The sequence below is a fragment of the Acinonyx jubatus genome, chromosome C1 (assembly GCF_027475565.1).
Source record: "Acinonyx jubatus isolate Ajub_Pintada_27869175 chromosome C1, VMU_Ajub_asm_v1.0, whole genome shotgun sequence".
Lineage (NCBI taxonomy): Eukaryota > Metazoa > Chordata > Mammalia > Carnivora > Felidae > Acinonyx > Acinonyx jubatus.
This window is the reverse complement of record NC_069381.1, coordinates 96,047,296-96,067,074: the sequence shown is the minus strand read 5'-3', so window position 1 is coordinate 96,067,074 and position 19,779 is coordinate 96,047,296. Positions and strand designations below refer to the sequence as shown.

The 19,779-nt window shown below is 46.2% G+C and overlaps 2 long non-coding RNA genes across 3 annotated transcripts in view; one reads left to right on the top strand and one right to left on the bottom strand.

Moving 5' to 3' along the window:
- Positions 1-6,228: 6,228 nt before the first annotated feature.
- LOC128313958 (uncharacterized) lies at positions 6,229-14,063 on the bottom strand. Its single transcript, XR_008295163.1, has 3 exons — positions 13,746-14,063; positions 9,094-9,198; positions 6,229-7,026 (listed from the first exon to the last, which is right to left on the bottom strand). It is a non-coding gene; the product is annotated as an uncharacterized LOC128313958 (long non-coding RNA).
- LOC106969600 (uncharacterized) overlaps positions 14,053-19,779 on the top strand; it is a 24,194-nt gene continuing 18,467 nt past the window's right edge. The window contains exon 1 of one of the 2 annotated variants that reach the window (XR_008295162.1): positions 14,053-14,452. This is a non-coding gene — a long non-coding RNA (uncharacterized LOC106969600). The remainder of the gene's footprint in view (positions 14,453-19,779) is intronic. The other variant, XR_008295161.1, reaches the window with a different exon arrangement.

The following is a 19,779-nucleotide window of genomic DNA, read 5'->3' as shown; positions in this document are numbered from 1 at the left end:
AGACTCTGCTAATGGTACATTGGACCCTGGCAGTCTATGGCATTTGAGTAAAGTGGCAAACTTACTTAAATGACCGCCTGTAGTCGGTCACCCGCAATCATGCTCTTAGAGAAAGCAAGGCATAGAGTACCAAGTGGCTGCCGCCACATAAGATTTTAGTACACGTAAAAATTATGAAGGATTTGGGGCGCCTGGGTGGCTCAGTCAGTTAAGCACCCGATTCTTGATTTCAGCTCAGGTCATGATCTCACGGTTCGTGAGATGGAGTGCACGTCAGACTCTGCGCTGACAGCGTGGAGCCTGCTTGGGAGTCTCTGTTTCCCTCTCTCTCTGCCCCTCCCCTGACTCGTTCTCTCTTAAAAATAAACATTTAAAAAACATCTTTAACAAAATTACAAAGGATTTGACTGCTTCTAAGTGCTCCGGAGAGTGTGTGTAAAGACGATGGTGAGCTCGATGCTCTATATGCCCAGGTCAAGGGCCAAGTGACAGACCAGAAACTTCTATGACCTCCCTGAAAAAAACCCCTTACTTTTCTATAGGAGCAGAGCCAAGATTTCTGAAGTCCAAACCCAAAATGTAATCTTGCAGATGGCTAAATTGCCATGCAACCAGAGTTTACATCTGTGAATGTACTGAAAACCATTGAATTGTATACTTTAAATGGATAAATTGTACAGTATGTGGGTTACACCCCCCCGCCCCCCACCAATCACAACTCCACAGTGTTTTTTGCTGGTTAGGGCATGACTGGAAAGAAAGGGATCCTGAAAATTGGAATGGAGACATATGGACAGTTTCTTTACATTTTTTTTTTAATGATTATTTGTTTTTGAGAGAGAGAAAGACAGAGAGAGAGAGAGAGAGAGAGAGAGAGAGAGAGAACGAGTGGGGGAGGGGCAGAGAGAGAGGGAGACACAGAATCGGAAGCAGGCTCCAGGCTCTGAGCTGTCAGCACAGAGCCTGATGCAGGGCTTGAACTCCAGAATGGTGAGATCATGACCTGAGCCGAAGGCGGACACTTAACCGACTGGGCCACCCAGGCGCCCCAGCATATGGGCAGTTTCTGATGAGGACTTCCAACTCTAAATTCTACAAAGTCTCCTTTGTCAGCAAAAGCGCTCCTTTCTTCCCCCATCTGAGGAGGTTAGTTTCCCCTGATCTCTCCCAATGTGGGTGACCTTCAAGGGACTGTTGATTTCCCTTAGGACTCACCCCTACCATAGACCCTTTCTCAGTTCCATCTGCAGTCATTGATGACTTCATCCAAGCTCATAGCTTTAAGTGTCATCTCCATGCTGATAACACAAATTTATAGCTTCAGTTCAGGCCTCCCTCCTGAACTCCAGACTCATAGAGTCAATTGCTGCTTTTAAACGTCTACTTGGATGCCTAGCAGGCATCTCAAAATTAACTTGTCACAAATGAGCCCTTCTAGTTTCTCTCTCCCAACTTGCTTCTCCATGGCTAAAATTCCTGCTGTCATCCTTATCCCTTCTCTTCCCCTTATATCCACATCTAAAACATTAGCCGACCCTTCAAAAGTATATCCAGAATTTATGACTTCTCCCGGCCTCCACTGCCATCATCCTGGTCTAAGATCTTATTATCTGTCACCTGTGGTGGAGTCACCTCCTAACTGGTCTTGTGCTTCTAGCTTTGCTTCTCTTCAGTCTGTCTCCAATACGGAGCCACAGGGATCCTGTCAAAATGCAAGTCAGATCACCGTATTACTTTGCTCAAACCTTGCAATGGCTTCCTGTTTCCTTTAGGGTAAAAACTAGGGTCAGTGCAAGGGCCTGCACGACCCCAGCTGATCTGCACCCCCTCCACCTCTCTGACCTCATCTTTCTCTGTGCACCCCCCTCATCACTGCACTCAGCCACACGGTTGCAGGTGTGATGGATGTGCTGGGTTTACTCCACCTCACGGCCTCTGCTCAGAGTGCTCGTCCCCCAGAGGGCCTCCTGCCTCGCTTCTCAGTGCTTCTCAGACACTTTGGCGGTGAGACATTCCCCCGCCACCCCACCTGAAACATGTAAAACTCCAAACTCTCTCCACTCTTCATGTTCCTTTCACGTCCCCTGCTTCATGTTTCTTCCCTGTTACTTATCATTCTCCTACATACTCTGCATGGGCAGGGATTTTTGTCTCCCCCCTTCTACTGCTGTATCCCCAGTGTTCAAAAATTGTGCCTAGCCCATTGTAGGCGCCTGATAAAAATTGTAGAATGAAAGATTACAAGTATGCAAGCGCTTAACACGGTGTATAGTAGGTGCTCAATTAAGTTTGCTGTTATTATGTAGCCAGGCCTTTCAACCACAAAGTTAGGAGGTATTCTTCCTTCCTTCCTTGTTTTCCTCCTACTCCTATATTTAAATAGTCACAAAACTCTATAGAATCCATCGTAGCTTAACCCCTCGTCATTCTTCACCTGGATGATTGCTACAGCCTCCACTCTGAATCCTGTCTTTTTCTTCCTTCTTTTTCTTTTTCTAAACATTGCTGCTAGAATTTTGAAATCACAAATCTGACCATGTCAGCCTCCTGTTTAAAATTCTTCAGTGGCTCCCCAGACTTGACGGGATGTAGTTTATACTGTTTCACTTAGTACACAAATCCTTTCCTGATCCGGCCGTCTGACCTCCCCCCGCTTTCTGGCCTCTTTTCCTGAGATTCTTCCTCACACCCTTTGGTCCAACCAAGCAGAGCCACTTGGCCCCCCCAAAGGGTAACACTCTTGTACATCTCCTTGTTTCTGTATATGTGGTCCCTGCTGCTGCCGTGACCTCCTTCCTTTTTCTTTCTTTAAAAAAATTTTTAAAAATGTTTTATTTATTTTTGAGAGAGAGACAGAGTGCAAGCGAGGGCAGGGGGAGGGCAGAGAGAGAGAGGGAGATACAGAATCCGAAGCAGGCTCCAGGCTCTGAGCCGTCAGCACAGAGCCCGATGCAGGGCTCGAACCCACCAACCGTGAGATCACGACCTGAGCCAAAGTCGGACGCTCAACCGACTGAGCCACCCAGATGCCCCCTTCCTTTTTCTTTTTAAAATCCAGCAAATCTCACTCACCTTTCGCATCTCATCTCAAGCCCGCAGGACTCCAGAAATTCTTCCCGGACCTCTGAGTCTGATGCAGATAGCACTTCTCTGAGCTACATGACTATGATCCTGCAGTGGAACCGGTGATGTGCCAGTGGGCCTCCCGCACCGGTGAGTACAAGCCTGGGGGGTAGGAGTGGGGCCACACTGCACTTCCATTTCTGTGCCAGCACGGATAGGAGGGGGCGAGGTGTCTGCTGAGCCAGTGATGGTTGTGAGCTAACAGGTTAAGACTCTGCTACCTTCCCGAGGCTGCCTCGTCTGGAAGAGGTGAGACAGTGTGGATGTTGGGAAGCAAGACATTCACGCAAGGGGCCTTGAGCGCCGGTCTTCCCTTGGGGCTGCAGAGTAAGCACTTCAGAGAGAAGAGGGACCGGGCTAGGCTCTTAAAACAGCAACAATAAGATACGTACTCCTTTTCCCCTCCCTCTGGATTTGAAAAAAAAAAAAAATGTTTCTGATATTTTCTTTGTGCATTTCCTTTCTATTATCCCTTAGTATTTAACAAAGCCTAATGGAAAATTCCAGCCTGCCTTAGCCGTGCTGAAGTAATCCACGAGAAACAGTGTGGGTTCATGATTGAGCTGTAGTATTAAATGGGTAGCCCTGTCCCTCCCGGGGATGGCAGCAATAATCTTTTCCAAACAGAGAAGAATTTTAAGTGCTCCATCACTTTGGAGGGCTTAAGATTTCCCTCTCTTCTTTCACCAAAGAGAAGATAAAATTTACGGTGTGCCGTCCTCCTCACCTACAGATTCATTCCTGAGCTGAAACCCTGAAGCTTCTGCCTTTTCTTTTATGAGAGGGGGCTTCCCCCCCCCCCACCTGGAACAGAAACTCAGTAAATGCTTGGAATGAGGACGTCTTCTGATTGGTTGTCCAGACATAAAGAGGCATTCTGATTGGTCGGTGCCGAGGAGGATGGCGTGGGTGAGGAGTGGAGTGGGAGAGTGGAGACACAAAGGTGATGGAGGGCCTGGAAAGCTCCCTCTCCTCCCAGCGCCACACAAAGGCACGACCGGTGGGAGGCACACGAACACATTACCCAACGGTGCGAATCTCATTCTTTTGAAATTAGTTGTTGTAGGAAAGGGGCAAATATTTAAGCAACAGTTGGAGTGTTTGCAATTACAACTCCCACTGATGAATTTAAGATGGTAAGAGGGTGACAGAGGACATTGGCTCAGAACAGAATGTGAAGGCTCTAGTAATAGAGAGAGAGAGAGAGATCTGTTCCAGGCGAGGGCTTGGAGGGCATGGAAAACAAAAATAAAACCAAGCAAGCGAAGTGGATAAATGATGGAGAGAGGTTATAACAACCACCTTATAGGGGCTGAGAAAATACCCACATTAATAAATCGTGCAAGACAGATACAGGATGCTGAAAATGAAGGAGAGGGCTGTCTCAGAACAGCCAGTGATGATAGGAAAAGTGAAGATGTTCGAGGCGGGGTGCAAGTGGCAAAAATAAAGTATGATAGAAAAACTAACAGGTCCGAACTTGCCGTTGGTTTTATGTGAGTATGGAGCACGTCTATATAGTTTCCTTCCTTTAAAAGTAGCAGGCACTCCTATAAATATTCATCTTCACGTAGCCAGAGGAGAGTGATTTTAAACTCATAAAATTTTAGTGCTGAGGCTTAGAGGCCATCTCTTCCAACCCCCATCAGATTACAGATGAGGATCCTGGGGTCCAGGGAAAGAACGTGATTTGTGCAGGATGGCACTCCCAGACACCATATCCGACCTCTCCTCCAGCATTTTCCCCGTGACATCAGGAGTTTCCAGGTTTTTAAAGTAAAAAGACTCCACTCTTAACGTTGGATACGTAGAACATTCTCATATGGTCAAAGCTGTACTCTTAGTATCTACTGATTACAAAACGTATATCCAGTAGTGATAAAAGGCTACCATAATTCAATAAAACTTATAAAGTACACTGCATTGTATTAGTCACAACAACATCCACATCCATTTGAAAACGCGTAGCGTATCTATAGTTTTCTGTCTAGGCAGCTTGGTGTTCAAATGGTCCATAACCTGAGGCCTCCCAGAGATGACAGCTTCTGGGTTGGGATCAGGACCCTGCACCAGGGTGAGGTGGCTCTTCCCAAGCCAAGAACAGAATGAAATAATCCTATCCTCTTAAGAATAAAGAAGGTATTAAGTGAAACCAATTACCTTATTTTGAAAAGAATTTTCAACGGACCTTGGATACTTTCAGACCACAGAAGAAGAGGGTCTTATTATGGAAGCCTGGCCCAGGGCTTTGGTCTTGGCAGGATCATCACCAGGAGCTTCATCGGCGAGTGAATTGAGACGAAAGCAGAGCGGAGGGGCAAGGTCTGCCTTTCTATCTCTAGAGGTGGGAAGGAGAGTCATTCTGAAGTCGGAGAAACTCAAAGTGCTACAGCTCAGTCCTGGGAACAGGAGGAAGGTTGGTGGGGGTGGGGTGGGTGGGGTGGGGGAAGACTGCAGGCCACCGTGATCTGCAGACCAGGAGATTGCTGAGTCTGGGGAATCTGTGGGTCACACAGGTAGAGATACCCCCGGCAGAGACCTGACCGCACGGCTTGATTCAAAAAGTGCCTGTTCCTAGCCACAACCCTAGCAAGCAAGAACGTAGCAAGCCATCAGAAACCTCAACAGGGATAATCCATGTGAAGTGCTCAACACTGTGTCTGGGCCTCGTAAAAGGGGTTTATTACATGGTGATGATGATAATCGATATTTTCAACATTATTACTTTGGAAGTGCAAATCACACAAAAGGTTGAAAACAGTGGGGTGTCATAGGAAAATTAATTAGAGTGTGAAATCTCCCAAGATGGCGTCTAAAACAATTAGAATCGTGCCACTGGTTTAGAGAGAGAAGTCTCCTCCCACCTCAGTGTAGTGACTGAGCCTGGAGCCGTGGCCAGGGCACAGAGGATGAATGTGGACATTGACATCTGCCAGGGATGACCAGGCTGCCTCCACTAGGGTGACAACAGTTGCTACCAACACAGGGGGGCAAGCCCCAAGACAGGCAAAATGTGGCCTGGGACCCTGTGTGGAGAAGAGGGAGGAAGAGTTCCTGGGATTTGGCTGTGGGGGAGTCAGGAGATTATTTTGTCACCATTTAGTCTCATTTATTATTACCCATTTCCTTGCCTTCAGGTGCCAGTGAGGGGGACATTTGCCAGCAAATGACATTGATGTCATAACAGAAAAATATAGATATGACCGTGATCCAAAAGAACTAAGCTTCACTGGTAGGAAGAAGGCATGGTTTGGTAGTTCGAATTTTCTAAAATTGTCAGTTTCATTTTAGAGAATTAAAATTGCATATACGTAGCAAAAAAAAAAAAATAACCCTCTTTAAAATTTCAAGGGGAGCTTTAAAAACCTCACACCCGATTGAGTTTATTCATTCTCTGGGGTGGGGAAAGCTCTTTTTCCGAGAACGGTTTAATCCATGAAACTGGCTGTTACAGTCCCGGTTGGAGGATACAATTTTCTACTTAATTTGACCAAATGATAGAACAGGTTTCATGGAATTTGGCAAATTTTCCTCTGGAGGTTGTCATTTTTAATTTTTGTGATCTGAAAACAAGGAAGTATAAATGACAATATCCACCAGTGAGAACGCATTGTTTGCAGAAATTGGTTAATTTGAGGAGGCTCAGACGATATGTTCTTCCAGAAATTGCTCAGAATGGAGGCTGGTCCATCTTTGAAAAGCTTGGTGACGTGGGAAATGTAGCATTTTGAAGGCCTTTTTGATGCACTGTGTCCAAGGTTTATTACGAGAGGAAGAAAGTATGTTAACACATTGGTATTTTCAGGTGACATCAACACCAATTGTCTAGAGAATGACAAGGCTCAGCACATCGTATAAAGACATGGGTCTTCTGATGGCAAGACTCTCAAGTAGAAATGCATCCTAATGGGGACAAATGGGTGTTAATAAATAGTCTGAGACAGGTGCTTCACAATAAATAGGGCTATTAAAAAGCCTGATCAGGATGCCAGACCGGTGAGGACAGAAAATGTTTCTAATCCTTCCACATCACACCCAGGGAGGGAAGCTGGCCCAGGAGGGATTTGCTGTGGAAAATAATTTGTACATTTTTCTCATCTACCAAAATTCTCAAAACTTTGTCATTCTGGGGTCTACTCTTTGGACCAACAGCTTCTCCCATGATTCAGCCTGTCCTTAGCCATGATGTCACTGCAGACTTCAAGGGCTCTGTGTCACCTGGAAGGCCCGGTTGGTGTCCCAGACCTGTCAGGAGCTCTGATGAGCCACTTCTGTCCTCTTGAAGAATCTTAACAGACATTGGGATTAGTGTCTGTTATAATTAATTGTACATGTTAACTTGACTGTGCCATGGAGTGCCCAGATACTTGGTCAGATATTATTCTAGGTGTCTCTGTGAGGGTGTCTTCGGGTAAGATTAACATTTGAATTGTTAGAATGAATAAAGCAGATTGCCCTCCCTAAAGTCAGTGGGCTTCATCTAATCAGTTGAAGGACCACATAGACCTAAAAGATTGACCCTCTATTGAGCAAGAAAGAATTCTTCCTGCCTGCCTGGCTTCAAATTGGGATATCAACTTTTTTTTTTTTTGGCCTTTGGACTTGAACTGAAACATCCACTCTTCCTGAGTCTTGAGGCTGTGGCCTCCAGATTGGAACTTACACGATGGGCTCTCCTCGATTTCCGACTTGCCGACTCACTCCATAGGTCTTGGAACTTGTTGGCCTCCATGACTGCACGATCCAATTCCTTGTAATGAATTGCTTTCTCTACATACGTGTACGTGCACATCCTATTGGTTCTGTTTCTTGGAAGGACTCTGACGAATAAAGTGTCCGCCATCCAATTCTCCTCTCTGGTTTTGGGAGGTTCCCAGTACATTAGTCAGAGTCTTTTGGAGAAACAGAACCAATAGCACATATATATACAGGAAGAGATTTATTATGAGGAATGGAATTGGCTCACATAATCACTGGGGTTGAGAAGTCCCATGATGTGCTGTCTGCAAGCTGGAGACCCAGGAGAGCTGATGGTGTAATTCAATCTGACTCTGAAGGCTGAGCCAGGGTTGCTGAAGGTATAGATTCCACTCTAAGTGTGAAGGCCTGAGAGAGACCCAGGAGGACTGAGAACAGAAGACTGATGTCCCTCCTCAAGCAACCAGGCAGGATGGGCTGAGATCTTCCTTCCTCACCCTGTTGTCCTATTCAGGCCCTTGGTGATGCCCACCCATGTAGGGAGGGCAAATCACTTTACTGAGTTCCACCGATTTTAATACTAATTTCATCTAGAAACATCCTCAGAGACACACCCAGAAATAACGTTTAGCCAAATATCTGGGCATCTCGTGATCCAGTCAAGTTGACACATAAAATTAACCATCATGCCCAGCCAGTATCATCTTGGTGGGAGCAATGCCCCATTTTCTGCTGCAGAAAACCCATAACTGGGTGCTGTCTCTCCCCGCACCTTGGCTGCAAGTTCAGGCACAGGACAGTGCTGGGCCAGTTAGGTGCTCCTGCCTGCACTTTGGATCTGGGGAAGGTGAGTTAAGAGGAAAGGACAGCTAAAGCTCACTTCCACTAGCATCAGAGAGTAGCTGATAGAGGATGCTTGTCCTGGCTGTCTGGATGTGCTTAATGTCTTCTCATTTTTAAAGCCCGGTTCTCCAATCACCAGTGGGTTCTAAAAGCTCCCTGTATCTTTCCAGCAAACGTCCTTCCCAACTGAAGATTGAAAGTCGGTCTCTGTGACTTTTGTAACCAAGAACTCCGACTGGTACAGAGTTGAGGCATCTCTGCCTTTTAGCCTGGACACTTGGCACCAAGATAACTCTTATTTCTGTTCTGTGTTATGTATAAAATTACAGGCAGATGCCTCCAACTGTAATTGAATGAGTGAGCCAGGGGCGGGGGTGCTGACGCCAAAGGTAATAATAATGCCAGCGACGGTGACTGAGCCCTTCTCACGTGCAAGTACTCTGCCATGAGCTTCTCTTGCATTGTCTCTCCTGGCTATTGCTACAACTGCCCGTGGTTGGTAGTGTTATGACCTTCACTTTGCAAATATGGAATCTGAAATGAAGAGATGAAGGAATTTGCATAAGTTTGTACTGTCTGAAGCAGCAGAACTGGAATTCAAACTCACAACAGTCAAGAGTATCGGAGTCTGGAGTCTGTGCCTGCAAAGGTGTAACTAGTGTGGTGGGTGTAGTGAGACTCTGTGAGTCCCATCTGGAGGGACTGGAGGAGGAATGCAGAGGGAGGAGGTAGGGAGGCAGCCAAGAAGGATAAGGGCCAGGCATGTTGATAAGGGCCATCTTAGAGTCTGCTCTGGTGTTTCTAGGCCACCGTATTCAGGCAACACAATCGAGGGCAAATTAAGCAGAAAGGGCTTCACTACAGGGTATTACTTAGCTTGTAGATTCCCAGAAGGGGCTCAAATCATGTCTGGAGGCTACAAATCCACGAATTATGCTGCCATGGGAAATAACCAAACAGAACTCTGGACTGTTCTAGGAAACCTATTGCTGCCCTTGCTGGCCACCCAGCACCTCTGATGCTAGCCACAGGAACCATCATCCCTGCTGCTCCAGAAAAGCCAAGCCCAATCCCTCTGCCACCACCCTCACTGGGAGATCCAATCTCCTAGAATGTGGCTACTGACCCCCGTTGTCCCCTTTGCCTTCCGAGTCTCCTGTAGGTGTCCTGGCTTGGAGGACCTGGGGTGCATATGGAATGCTAGCTGCAAAGAATCTGCAAAATGTAGTTTTTAGGTTTTTGGTCTCTTTGGTTCAGGAAGGCACCTTACAAGAAGGTTGGAGTGGGGGTGCCTGGGTGGCTCGGTCGATTAAAGGACTTCAGCTCAAGGTCATGATCTTGCAGTTTGTGGGTTCGAGCCCCGCGTCGGACTCTGTGCTGACAGCTCGGAGCCTAGAGTCTGCTCCGGATTCTGTCTCCCTCTCTCTGCCCCTCCCCCACTCATGCTCTGTCTCTCTCAAAAATAAATAAACTTAAAAAAACAAACAAGGAGGTTGGAGTGGCTGCCGAATGGTATTGTTATTGATAACAGCATGTTCTCAGACCTACTGCCCTCCATACACAAAATGGGTGGGAGGTCCTTACTCCCAGTTAATATCCTACAACTTCGCATCTGGAAGGGATCTCAGAAATCACCTAGAGCAGAAGTTTTCAAACTCTGGTTTGCAGATCCTTGGGGTTCCTGGCAGGATGTTACCGGCACCATGATCAAAGAAGGAGGTAGGAGAGGGGCAGAGCAAACGGCAAGATTTTATAACCGCCCAGCTCTGTGTTCCAGGTTTGTGTTAAAAAAAAAAAAATCACAAGTCATCGGCTAATCTAACTTCTTTTTCCTGATGAGAAAACAGGGATTCAGAGATGCAAATACCTTATCCATGGTCACAGATGCCAGCCAATGCTAAAACTGAGACCCAAACAAGTACTTCTCCTTCCTCTCCAGCGCCATGATATCTGAAGGTGTGTTCCTTCAAAATTGCTGAGGATTCAAGGCTTTCTGGGTCCAGCACAGGTGGTGATACTGACCTTATCTCAGGCTGAATATCACTGCCCCGGAGAAGTCGGCCTGGATCCACCATCCCAAACCCGCTCTCTCTGCGTCATTCTCGCGTCACAGGGCAAATGGAGACTGCGGAGTGAGATCACCTGAGTTCAGCCCCACCTGGGTCTCTGTCTCCTTATCTGTTTGTTAAGTGGGCCTATTAATTCCATTCTCCCATACTGTGTGAAGGGGAAAGGAGAGAATGACTAAAATTTGGACCTAAACTTGAGCACAGGTCTCCCATGGCCAAACTACTGTAGAACTTGTAATCCTTGCCTTGGTATTTTGAAGCTTCTGGAAAGAACAGCCATGAATGTGAGGTCTGAAGCTCTTCCTGAGATCCTTAAACTGAGCTCCTTTTTTTTAAAAAAAATAGTGCTTTCATTCTGTATTCTGAAGGAAATAATAATAAATGAAAATTGCAGAAAAAGTAGGAAATACGGATAATCGCAAAGAAGAAATTGGAAAAAAACACCGCAATCTCATGATCCAAGTATTAATATTACTAATATCTTGGCATGCATTATGCCAGACTTTTTAATATTCAAATTTATATATTATAATTTATGCTGCTTGCAACCTGCATATTTTCACTATAAATATTTTATGAACATTTTCATATTTTAAGTGTTGTTATATAAGATGATTTTTTGCCATATGTTCCCTTTTAATTTTGATTTGAGACCTTTTCTTTCCTAATGTAAGCGTTTAGGGCTATAAATTCCCTCTTAGCACTGCTTTTGCCGCATCCCACAAATTCTGGTATGCTGTATTTTAATTTTCGTTCGGTTCTATATATTTCTTACTTCCTTTTTTGAGATCTTTTAATTTTGCTAACTAGTCTTTTTAATTACAACATGAATTTATTCACGTGGTAAGACCATTCAGACAGCATACGACTGTTCAATAAAAAATCTTTCGGGCGCCTGGGTAGCTCAGTCGGTTGAGAGTCGGACTCTCGATTCCGGCTCAGGTCATGATCTCATGGTACCTGAGACGGAGCCATCAGCCAGGCTCTGCGCTGGCAGTGTGGAGCCTGCTTGGGATTCTCTCTCTCCCTTATTCTCTGCCCTTCCCCCCTCCAAATAAATAAATAAACCTAAAAAAGAAAAAGTCTCTCATCCCGTATCCCAGCTCTTTTCACCAAGGTAACCGTAATGAACGGTAATTTTGTGCGCGTGACAGCAATCCTCCACTTACACACGTGTCTGTTTGCATATGTGTGTGAGAACGCATTTCACGTCTTATCTTTTGTTGGACAGACAGGAGCACAACACACACACTGTTGTGTACCTCAGCAATGTGGTAGAATGCTTACAAAGATGGTCCCAATTTTTCTCTTCCTTCTCATATTTCCTCTTGCAACTAGACTTTGAAGCTATTCCCGTCAAGGGAGGGGGGCTATTTCCCTACCCCTTGAATTAGGGTTTGCTTTGGCCATTAGAATGTGATGGAAGTTTTGGTGTGTTAGTTCTCACTCCAAGCCTTGAGAAGCCTTGCTGGCCTCTCCTGTCTTGTGAAATTCTGCCGCTGCCATGTGAGCAAGCTCGGGCTAGCCTGTTGAAAGTCCACGCGGGGGGTTATTGTCCCAGCCATGTCAATCCTAACCCAGCCTACACTGGCTGACCACCAAACATGTGAGCGAACGCCCCCAAGATGAGCAGAACTGCCTACCCAACCCACGTCTGACTACAGGGTCAACCGGAAGTCAGCCTAACAAAAACAAATGCTCACTGCTTTAGACCACTGCATTTTGGAGCAGTTTCTTATAAGCAATAGCTAACATTACAGAGATGCCTTCGTATCGGTGCATTAAATAAACTAACATGTGCAAAGCACAGTGCCTGGCTCAGAGTAAGCTCTAAAAAATGTCAGCTATAATTATCACTATAAACGATAATGCCTGTCAAGTATTCTTTTGTATGGAATGGAGCACCTTTATTTATTTAGTGAGTCCTCATTTGTCAACATTTATATTATTTCCACTTTTTTTCCCTGCTAGATACAACCGAAATCAATCTAGTATATCCATTTTGTCTATTAATAGAAAGAATTCTTAAAATTTTAATTCCTGGATCAAAGTACAGTTGACCCTTGAGCAACATGGGGATCAGGGGCACTGACCCCCATGCAGTCAAAAGTCTATGTGTAGCTTTGACTCTACGAGAACTTAACTACTAACAGCCTACCGTTGACTGGGAGCCTTCCCGATAACACAACCAGTCAATTAACACACCCTTTGTATGTTATATGTATTATAGACTGTGTTCTTACAATAAAGCAACCTAGAGAAAAGAAAATGTTATTAACAGAATCGTAAGGAAGAGAAAATACGTTTACAGTGTGGCACTGTTTATGCCGGAAAATAAAAATCCTCTTATAAGGGGACCCGTGCAATTCGGACCTATATTGTTCAAGGGTCAACCGTATATGCACATTTTAAATGATGAGGGATAGTAAGGATTTGCCTTCCGAAGAAGTTACTCAATTTGTTTCCACTGACAGTGTATGACATCACTATCTCTCCTCACCATCACCAGCCCCAGTGTTATTTTAATGACTGCATAATAGTGTCTCATAATATGTGCTATAATGTATTTAACCAGTCTCCATTGTTGAACGTTAGATTGTTTCCTTCTCCCCGCACTGTTATAAACAAGACTGTGGTGAATATTCCAGTAGATAAATCTTTTCACACATTCATGATTATTCCCTAAGGATAAATTCCTCGAAGTAGATTTCTGAGTCACAGGATTTACACATTTTAAAGAGTTTTGAATATATAATACCAAATTATTCCTCGGAAAAATTATACCAGATTACTCAAATGCAGCGTTTACAAAAAAAAAAAAAAAAAAACAAAAACCTTCATTACAGAAAATTTCCAAAATATACAAAAGATTAGAGAATACTACAATGGCTCCCCACGTATAGCTATCACTCAGACTCAGGAATGATCGATTTATGGCCAATCTGTTTCATCTGCTACTCCCCAGTTTGGCTAATTATTTTGGATCAGATCCAAGAGCCATTTTCCATGTACCTGTCTTTGAGCCCTTGAGGATTCAGAAGACACATGAAAGGGTCTCTTTTCAAAGGGGTTCCTGGTAGGAATCTTGTGTGATCACAGCCCAAAGCCCCGGATCGGGGAAGGGTCTTGCTGAGGTGCACCGGGATCTTCTTGGATGTATTGTGCTTATTCCCTGTCCCCATGGACCCTGGTCCCGCAAGGAAAAGACTAACCCAGCTCACTCCTGAGGATTCCCAGGGTTTCCGGAGTCTCTAGTTCCCAGTCACGTTATTCTTCATTTGAAAAAAAAAGAGGGAGATAATGTAATCCGTCGGTGGCTCATGTAAGAGCAAATATTGTGATTTGTGTTTACACTGATTGCAGCTGAGTAAGAGGCCCTTGCTTGGCCTCTGCTGAAAATTTCCAGGCTGATTGAATTTTGTAATACTAGCTGGTCACATTGCATCAACAAGTCAGGACAATCTCGGGACAGAAATACAAGCGATTTCCTTTAATAAGAAAGTACAGCAATGGCCCAGTTTCTTCCCAGCTCTCGGTGCACATTCCCGAGATGGCACCAGGAGGCAAGCTGCACTATCACTGAGGCGTTGCTCTGAGGGGAAGGAGAGAGGGAACTTGACGAATCAGCCAATTTGCAGATAAAGAGCAGGACGAGACCCGTCTTCCGGACCAGAATAGTAAGTGGAAAGAAGAGGAATACTCAAAGCTGATTTCAAAAGGTCAGATTCAAAGCACCCTCAAGCGTTCATGGCCATCATTCCTAAGATACTGTCTCAGTTCCAGAGGTCATCTAGCCTTGCTTTAAATAAGCCATATGATGACTCTGTGTCATCGGAGTGTAAAGGAAGGGTCACATGGGCTTTGAGGCAAACAGGACTGAGTTTGAATCAAACTCCACCATCTAATTGCCGAGCAACTTGGGCAAGTTCGTCGTTCATTTGTTCATTCCTTCACTCAGCAGAAATGTCTCGAGCACCTGCTGGGTCCCAGATGTTGTGCCTGGCACTAAGAATCCATGGTGAGCAAGACATTGTTTTTGTCTTTCAGGAGTTTATAGTCTAGTGGGGGACAGTGCTATGCTGTGCTAAGGTTAAAAGCAGAGTGAGCGGGAGCATGTAGGAAAGAGGTCAGAGAATCAGAGGACCAGTGGGTGTCAGCCAATGATGTGAGGGTGGGGTAAATAGGGGACCCACATTTGTGGGGAAGAGGCTTCCAGACAGAGAGAACAGCTTCCAAAGGTTTGGAGCAGGAAATAACAAGCAGACTCCTGGAATTAAAACGTCAAGTGTAGGGGCGCCTGGGTGGCTCAATCGGTTAAGCATCCAACTTTGGCTCAGATCATGATCTCACCGTTCATGACTTTGAGCCCCGCATCGGGCTCTGTGCTGATAGCTCAGATCCTGGAGCCTGCTTCCAATTCTGTGCCTCCCTCTCTCTCTCTGCCCCTTCCCCGCTTGCACTCTCTCTGTCTCTTAAAAATAAACAAACCTTTAAAAAAATAAAAAAAAATTTAAAAAATGAAAAAACTCGTCAAGTGTAGCTGTGTGCCAGGACAGGAGTGACAGGGTGACACTGAGGAAGTAGCAGGAGGCAGATCTTGAAGGGACATCCAAGGCAGATTCAAGACAAGCCAGGAACTGTAGAACTTCAAGCTAGGCATCAGGATCAGATGGCTGAGAAAGCCCCCTGACGGCGGTGCAGAATGGATTCGAGGGGGTGATGGGTCAGGAAGTGGTTGTCACGTGCTTTGGAGCCGTGCAATGGCTGGGGCTGGTGAGTCACGGGTGGTGCTGAGAGCTCTTTCACAGCCGAATGACTGGACTTGGTGATTATCAGATATGGTAGGTAAAGGGAGGAGGGACCCCGGGGTGATTCCCATTCACCAGAGATAGGCACTGTCACAGGGGGTGGCACAGGGGAAGATGGGGAATTTGTGCTGAGTTTCAGGCTGAAGACTTTCCGTGGGCAATTGTGTGAATGTGCTGGGACTTGGAAGGGTGACAGGACTGACACATGGAGGATTGTTGAAAGCACATGAGCAGAGGTGATCTCCAGGAAGAGCACTTTACTCAGTGAAGAGAAAAAGTGCCTTCATCAGGGGCACCTGGTGGCTCCGTCGGTTGAGCGTCCGGCCTCGGGTTCAGGTCATGATCTCGCGGTTTGTGAGGTCGAGGCCCGCGTCGGGCTCTGTGCTGACAGCTTAGATCAGAGCCTGGATGGAGCCTGCTTTGGATTCTGTGTCTCTGTCTCTCTCTGCCCCTCCCCTACTTGTGCTCTGTCTCTCCCTCTCTCAAAAATAAACATTAAAAAAAAAGTGACCTCATCGGTGAGATGGCTAAGGTCTGAGATGCAAGAAATAAGCAAGATATCACATGTAGTGTGTCTAGGAGGATGCCTGGGACAAGGTACGGTGGCCGTTGATGGCAGGCCCCTGTCTTCATCTCCCTGCAGTGCTGTGGGGCAGACTTGTCCCACATCAGTGCCGTTTTCACACTCTTACCTGCTCTCATCCTTCTTAACTGCCTCTCTCTTTGATTTAATACGAGCTATGAAAACCCAAGCCTGCCCTCCCCGCCCCCCCATCTATGTCCCAGAAAATGAAAATGGGCCGCTTAATATGCAAGCCCCGACCTACATCTTACAGTGTTCAGACTGTTCCCAGCCAAGCAGGATTTGAGTCAGAGACTGAGACTTGTGTCACTCAGGACGCATCTTAAAGCCACGGTTTGCTTCATGATACATAGGAGAGAAATCTGGTCAGGAAACTCCAGAAAACCATTTCTCGGCCATCTGTCTTCCCCTGACTGGCAGCCAGAGACCGCTCACCAAGTCGTGTATGGGAGCTCGGCAGCTCAGTTGGAAAGGAACCCGAGCCAAGGTGCCAGGGTGCGTGTGCTGTGGCTTTGGTGATGGCAGCCGGCTGACAGGCTACCCCCCGGGTTCAGCAGGACCAGATTATCCAAGGACAGGAGAGCTAGCTGCCTAAGCCTTCCCAGATAGTTCGTTATCGGAATGAACTTTCCATCTGATGGAATGTTGGTCGTGCTGTACTGACAGCCAAGCCCTGACTCCGCTGGTTCTTCCTTTTCAACTTAGTCCTGCTTTGAAAGGAAATGTGAACCAAACAGACTCTTCCCCAGTGCTGGAGGAGCCCCAGAGAGATGACCCCCCCCACCTCCCGCCTTGCCCAGTTGCCCCCAGGGCCTCAAAGCAGGAGTTAACTACTCTTCCCGGGAGTCTATTGAAAGTGAGCTGACTCAATGGAAAGCTTGAATCAATGAACTGTGCTTTCAAGTGAGTAAATGGAAAGAAAAGAACAGACAGGTGGTGCTCTCCAGGAGAGGCAAAATGTTTGTATTTATAAGAAAAAAAGCCTTCCTGACTTCTTCCTTACCACTCTCCCCACCACACCATCCAGGCTGCATCACTGCAGATTCTATTCTTGGCATAGCACAAGCCTTCGATTTAGAACAACATGGAGAAAGGCAGGCGTCCTCCATTTATCCAACCAGACCATTTGTCATTATGTGCATCAAGGGGCAATTTTGGCTGAGGCAGAACCCAGCTATTGGGTTGTCATCCCTCTCCATCTATTTGTGTCCATTCATATTCATGGGGCTCGTATTTTGTAATTGGAGCAGGAAGAGAGCAGGGGTTTCATGAATCTGTCTTCCACCTGCCCCTCTTGGCCTGGGTTTGATCTCTAGAGGGATAAGAATCTGAAACTGACGGAATTATTTTCATGGAAGATTCTGTTCGATTCTGGGCACAAGCTGGGATGCGCAGGACCCAGGTGACAAAGTGTGGTCTGGGAGTGGGAAGAGGCTCCCCCCTCTGCCCAGATCGCATTGCCATGCTGAGGACTGGTGGCCTTGGAAGGCTTCTTCCAGTGGGTGAGTGACAGCTGGCAGAGGAGATCACATAGGGCAGTCCTGAGTGATTGCTGCAGTTGGAAGCCTGGCCTGTCATCTCCTTGAGGCTCTCCTGCAGGGGTTCCTAGAATTTACCGGGGGCCTCCGGAAAGGAGCTAGATTGTGCATGGGCAAGAAAGGGATTGCTCAGGATCACTGCATTTGGGGTATAGACATAAATATGACCCTGTGTTATAGTCCTAAACCTGGAGACTGTGAGTCACTGGGGAGCATTTGTGAAGGCTCATCAACGTTACAAGAGAACATCAACGTTACTCTGCCTGGCCACTTCTCTGTCTCCAACTGAACTCATCCCTGACTGTCCAGGACCTCCTCTGGAAGAGCAGGTGGTATTTCCCCCAGCCACTCAGAGGAGGGATTCTTAGCCAAGGAGAGGACCCAGAACCCCTGCTGCCTCTAGGGGAGGTCTGAGGATGTGGGGTGAGCAGCAGAGAGGCTGGTGCTAGGAGTGGTGTCAGTCTGGAGCAGATGGAAAAGAGGAGGGAAGTATACAACGGTCTCAGGTGGTTACGTTGAACCACACTGTCGGCCCTGACAGAATCCTATTTGCTTTACAGCGGGGCTAATTGACAAGGACAAATGTGTGAGCTTCCAAGGAGAACTCAGCAGAGCCAGATATTCTACCTCTAGGAAGTGTTTCTTTTATTCCAGAATTTCAATCCTGTGGGAGTCAATACAACAGGTCTAGCTTAGGGACCAAAACATTCTAAGAAGAAGAAAAAAACAAAACAAAACACAAGACCTAAGATGAACAAGACCAAACCCAAGACCAAGATACCCTGAGGCCCCTTTAATAGTAATTCCCTGTATGTGGTCCAGATGCCAAGCTGTATGATGAGAAGTTCTTGGGGTACTGGTTAACAATGAAATTCCTTGGTCCCACCCAAGCCCCACCTCCCTTGGGGAGGGCCTGGTAATCTACTTTTCTGACAAGAACCCAGAAAATTGCTATGCACACTAAAATTTAATAAAACCTTGTCTATACCTCTGGGTGCCTGGTGGCTCAGCCGGTTGAGCATCTGACTTGGGCTCAGGTCATGATCTCAAGGCTCATGGGTTCCAGCCCCGTGTCGGGCTCTGCGCTGACAGCTCGGAGCCTGGAACCTGCTTGGGATTCTGTGTCTCCCTTTCTCTCTTCCCCTCTGCCGCTCACACTCTGTCTTTTTTTCTGTCTCTCAAAAATAAAAATAAACATTAAAAAAATTAAAAAAAAATTTTTTTTAATGTTTATATATTTCTGAGACAGAGAGAGACAAAGCATGAGTGGAGGAGGGGCAGAGAGAGAGGGAGACACAGAATCCGAAGCAGGCTCCAGGCTCCGAGCTGTCAGCACAGAGCCCAACGCGGAACTCGAACCCACGAACCGTGAGATCATGACCTGAGCCGAAGTCGGTCGCTCAACCGACTGAGCCACCCAGGCGCCCCCAAAAATTTTTTTTAAAGAAAACTCTGTCTATATCTATGCTGTTCAATACAGTAGCGACTAACCACTTGTGACTATTTATATTAATTAAAATGAAATAAAATGTAAAAATTCACTTTCTCAATTATGCTAGCCATATTTCAAGTGCCCAATGGTCTCATGTGGCTAGTGGCTACTGTATTGGACAGTGCAGAGCATTTCCACCATCGTGGAGAATTCTATTGGAGAGAGCTGGCTGTAAGGAACCTCGTAAATGTGATGTAGAAGATTACAAATATTTTTGTACTGATAGGTGAACTTTAATCAATTTTTCTACAGAAACATTTGCTCCTAAAGAGTGAGCTCTGCATTGGTTGGCATTGATCTGTGAGGTCCATGGCTGTCTCTGTGGGTCACGTCTTTCCTGCCTTTTGGTTGGGCCATACGGAGCCTCTACAGGAATTAGGGGAGTAGAGCCAAATACGGTGGCCTGATACACCTCTAGATAGGTATGCTCTCGTGACCACCCCTCGGTGGGGCAGTGGAGTCTTTGTGCAAAGCAGAAGTCTCTCAGTGCTCTGGGCTGATGCAAACCTGGGCCTGCACAGTGCATAACATATAAAACCTTACGCAGTGGCCCTGAGTGGGGAGTAGATTTAGCTGAGGTTGCAGATGCCTTTGTCCAGAAAAGACAAAGCTTTAGTGTCCTATT